Genomic DNA, 5,267 nt, shown 5'->3' with positions numbered 1-5,267 from the left:
TTTTAGTACCTTCTTCGTCCCTCCTCCTCAGCCCGCCCATAGTGACTCGTCGAGGATCAAATATCAAAAAGGGATGTCCAGCGCTAGTGTCCAGACAAAGGGAGCATACGTGGCACAGGAAGTGGGTCCCAGAGATTTGGAAGGAGGCGTGAGGGATCAGTGCATAGACAAAAGAGAATGTGCGTGATGCAGGAAGTCGGGTCCAGATACCGGGGGAAGGTGTCTGGGGTCAGTGCTACACCTAGGGAGCATACGTGACTCAGGAAGTCAGGTTTGGTCACAGGAAGGAGGCGTCTGGGGTCAGCATAGTACCTAAAGAGGGAGGCTAGACAGAGAGAGCTCGTTCTCTGCCGTCCCCCTCCCAAGCGGCACAGTCCTTGCCTCAGGAGCGCGAGCTCCAGCCACTTCCCTGTACCCCGCTTCCTCCCCAGCCTGTCACAGCTCCACATAGCACCGCTCCAGTCTCGGGAGCGAGAGCTCCGGTTACCTCTCTGAGCCCAGATCTCATCCCAGTACACCACAACTCCGTCCAGCGCAGCCTCTGCCTTGGGAGCAAGAGCTCCGGTTACTTTCTGGTACCCAGTTCCCGTCCCATGTTGGCACAACCCCCAGCTGGCAGTAGCTGGCATCAGACAGTCCCTCATACCTAGGCCTGTGCTCTCTTCTCTGAGCCACCTAGTTGCTTCTAGGTTTTGAACTGCTTCAATTCTTTCTTCATTCCATTCTATCCTCCACTTATCCGCCAAAGTGATTTTGAAAAGTGCAGGTTTGACTATGATACCCTTCCTACTTAACACATCAGTAGCTCCATATTACTTCTAGGATCATATATAAACTCCTTTTGTTTTGTTTTTGTTTTTATTTAAGGCCCTTCACAGCTTGTTTTGACTATCTTTCCAGTCTTAATATACCTTACTTCCCCTTCATACTGTACATTTCTGTCAAACCCTTGTTTGCATGCTTTTGCTGACTGTCTGCCATGCCTGGAATGCCTTCCCTCCTCATCTTTGTCACTGAGAATCCTTTGTTTTCTTTAAGATGAAGTTAAAATACTACCTTTAATATGGTGCCTTTCCTGATGCTTTTGGGTACTCGTGTCTTCTCCCTCTCCAATTACCTTGTAGATATTTTGCACATTTTCCGTATATACTTACATATATATGCATATGTTGTCTGCCCTGATAAAATTTAAGGTTCTTCAGGCCTGGGACTATTTCATTTTAACCTTTGTTTCCTCAAAGTCCAATATAGTATTGGCATATAGCAACCATTATATATATTAATTGATTTTGTCTAATTCCTTTATTTTACAAGTGAAGAAACTGAGGCCTACAAAAGGTCCCATTGATTACAGGTATTAGGGATATGTACAGAACTTAATAGCCAGTTGGTACTTAATAACTTCTTGTTGACTTGTCTAGTCTTGGGATTCCATGCTTCCTCCTATGGCGATTAAATCAGAGCTGATATCTTTTAGAGACCACTCCCTGAATTTCTCACATCCATCTGAGACCAATGTTTTTTATACTTCAAGGAGCACTTGAAGTATCCTCCCTTTGTGCCTACAGTAATGCCAGGCTAGCTGTTTTAATAACTCCCATTGCAAGATGAGTGCTATCTCTATTCCCGGTTCCCCACAAATTCCATTTTGTCCACTGCTGTTAGACAGCCAATAGTTCAAGTAAGGCAGGTATTTAAAATTTTTTCCATTATACTACTGCGCTGAAGACTACTCTGTTGACTATAGCGTGATCCTGTTTTCTGCTTTTGCTTGGGTATGTGAAGACATTTTCCAAAATATTTGCCTTCCATAAAGTTAAAGGTATGATGAATGGGCAGGATATGGTGAAAAATATAAAACAAAGGGGAGTGTTAATTATTGTGGTAGGATAATGAATTCAACACACAGTTTGGAGGCAGAAGTTCTAGAATTAAGTTCCAGCTCTTCTACTTAACTGTATGATCTTATGCAAGACACATCATCTTTCTGATTTTCAGCTTATTCATCCATGAAATGAAGGAACTGGCCTTATTGATCTTTAGGATACCTTCCAGTTAAAAAATTATCTGATTCTTTTGTAAGAATTGACTTTAGCTTCTATTCCCTTCAGAGCATGTATTAATTGCATCAAAAAATAAAGGGATGGGGGAATAATGGAATTTAAAATATAGACTTTGGGAGCTAAATGAGGAAATGGGACTGAAGAAATGAAGGTATTCACCCAAAATCACACAGCTAGGCAGCAACAATACCACTACTGGAACAAGGTCATTTAGCACAACAGCATTTCCATTACACTATGTTGTAAAACTAATTTTCATCATATTGTCAACTGGTTTCTAATCAAGCACTTGTAAAAGAAATGTGAGAAGCCCCATATTCTGGAAATTGATGAGCTCTCTAGAGGGTAATCCTGTCTTTAGAGTCTGGGCCATTGTCCCTCTCTTCATGAGACCATTATGTAGTGCTATCTTATTGTTATCTTAGGAAGCAATGTGTATAAGATCAAATCCAAGGTAGACTTTTCTCATACTGAATTTCATTATGTAGAAAATAATGTTATTGTGACAGCCCAGTCTGCTTAATGCAGTGCTTGGCACAGAGTAGGTGCTTAATAAATATTTATTGACTAACTGATTTACTATGTCATATTAGAAAGAATGGTGAATTTTAAGCCAGAAGATCTCGGTTAGAGTTCCAGGTCCATTCTTATCTAGCTCTACTATCCTGGGTGGATCACCTAAGTTTTTCCCCTCATGTTTCTTCACTTGTAAAATGAGAATGTTAAACTCAATGACCTATAAAGTTCCTTCCAGCTCTAATATTCTGAAAATACTCTTCCACATAATTCTGCCTGGAGGACAGAAACAAGTTTCTTTTTTCAATATTGATAATCATCATAGTCATAGCCATCATAGAGTCATAGAGGTAGAGCTAGAAAGGATTTTAGAGACCTTCTAGAAGTTTAAACCCCTGCTTATACAGGAGGAAACGGAAGCTTACAGAAATTGAACGATTTGCCCTGGGGTCTTACAGCTAATAAATATAACAAACAGGATCTGAACCCAGACCTTCCTGATTCTCAGTCCAGCACTCTGCTATACTCATCTCTGGTCATACAACACCTGGAATACTAAGGTCAGTTCTGGTCAATACATTTTAGGAAGGACAGTTTCAAACTGGAGAGTTATGCTTATACTTATGTTAAAGAAACAACTTCACAACTATAACATGAGAAGGTGTAGATAGAAAGTTGTCTGAAAAAAAATTGGAGGCTTTGGTGGACAGCAAGCTCAAGATGAGTAATCTCTGTGATACAGTTTTGCCAAGGAAATTAATTTAATCTTAGGTATTTAATGGAGTATAGAATTCATTAATAAAGAAGTCCTAGTTTTCATGTATTTTGCCCCTGGTCAGATCATATCTAGAGTACTGTATTTTAGGAAAAATGTTGAAAAGATTGAGAATGTCCAGAGAAGAATGAAAATCCTCGAGTTTATGGACAATCATGATTAGTTGAAGGAATTTAAAATGTTTTCAATGAAGAAGCAAAGACATTGCAAGGGAAACATAATAGCTATCTTTAAGCACTTGAAGCACTATCAATTAGAAGATGGAGTAGGCCCATTCATCTTGGTCCCAGAGAGCAGAACTAGGATCCATGTATAGAAATGAAAAAGAGGCAAATTTGGGCTTGGCTGAAAGGAAATATTTAAATAAATAAAACTTTCCTGAAGTGGAATAAATTGGCTTAGATTTCCCCTCAAAGCAGTTTTCAAACAAATGAGGGATGATCTTTGTTGAGGATGATTGTAGAGGTGATTGTAGTTCTGATATAATCTGGAGTGGAAGGACTCTGAGCTCCCTTCCAACTCTGAAATTCTGTGATTCAAAGTGGTAATCCATAATTTGATTTACCACATTTTAATAGAAACTTCTTTTATGGTCTCTAATATACTATGTAAATCCTTACAATCAAATTCTCCAAACTGAAAAAAAAGGGATTAGAAAGAATATGATTTATTACAAATTTGAGCTCTTCTCTCTAGTTAACAAATGGGAAGACTATTCTTTTCTCTAACTTATCTTTCTTCTCTCTCCAGTCTCAACCCAATAGTTAGCCACTACAACTCTACATTATTCTCTACTTTCAAATGCCTTCCCCTGTGCCCTATTGCTGTTTTTCTCTTGAAGACTGGATTACTCTTACTATCTGCCTCTTCAACTCCTACTCATAAAGTGCTAAACAATGTTGTAAGAAATTGTACATCTGGGCTGCCTGGGTACATCACAAATTCATGTTATCTGACTTCACCTGGGCCTTCACTGCAGGAAAGCAGTTCTTTTATTCTTCCCTAATTGATATCCTATCTCATTCTATGAAGAAGCTATTTCATACCTTATCTTCTCTCCTAAAGCCCCCCACAATCTACATGCTTTGATGACTTATCATCCACATCATACCCTCAAATGTAATTCTCCAACTTGTCACTACTATTCCTAAAATATATCAACCAGAACTGGACTCAGTGTTCCAGGTGTTGTCTGACCAGGGAACAGTACAACAGAGTGCAGTACTGATGATCAAGAAGGCCCAGGTTAAAATCCTGCTTCTCATCTTTACCATATATGAGAACCTGCACACATTATTAACTTTAGTAAGCCTCAGTTTCCTCATCTGAAAAAGGATAAGGTTAAACTAGATGGCCTCTAAAGGAAGACTACGTCTATTTGTTTCCAGAATAGTAAGATGGTAAGTAATTCAATTTAACTTTATTGAATACTTACTATGTGCCTACGTTGTGCCAGAATATAAACATCAGTAAGACAAAGAAAGTCCTTGCACTTAAAAACTATGTTAGATGGTTAGTAGTTTGAGCTATTCATTGCCTCTGATCTGCGTGATCAGAGGAGACAGTGCGGCACTTTGGAAAGAGCACTGACTTGAATGATATAATTGATTTCAGGAGGCAGTGGGGGGGAGGGTAGAAAAAAATTGACCTTGATATTTGAAAATATGGATTTGAATAGTATGTCTGACTTTACTCTATGCATGGGGTTGGGCAAGTCACTTGACTTCCTAGATTTCAGTTTGCTCTTCTCTATGATGAGGGCTTTGGGCTAGATAACTTCTCATATCCCTTCCAGCTCTAAAACTATGATCCTATGATTTCACCCCCACTTCTTCTTAATTTACAAGTTAGTTTGGGTTTAATTTTGGCTCAACTTAAGACACAGTGTTTTAATTTAATTGACTTACTCAAGG

Source organism: Vombatus ursinus, unplaced genomic scaffold (genome assembly GCF_900497805.2).
Source record: "Vombatus ursinus unplaced genomic scaffold, bare-nosed wombat genome assembly UNPS02014880.1, whole genome shotgun sequence".
Taxonomy (NCBI): domain Eukaryota; kingdom Metazoa; phylum Chordata; class Mammalia; order Diprotodontia; family Vombatidae; genus Vombatus; species Vombatus ursinus.
Note: the sequence above shows the minus strand (reverse complement) of the source record.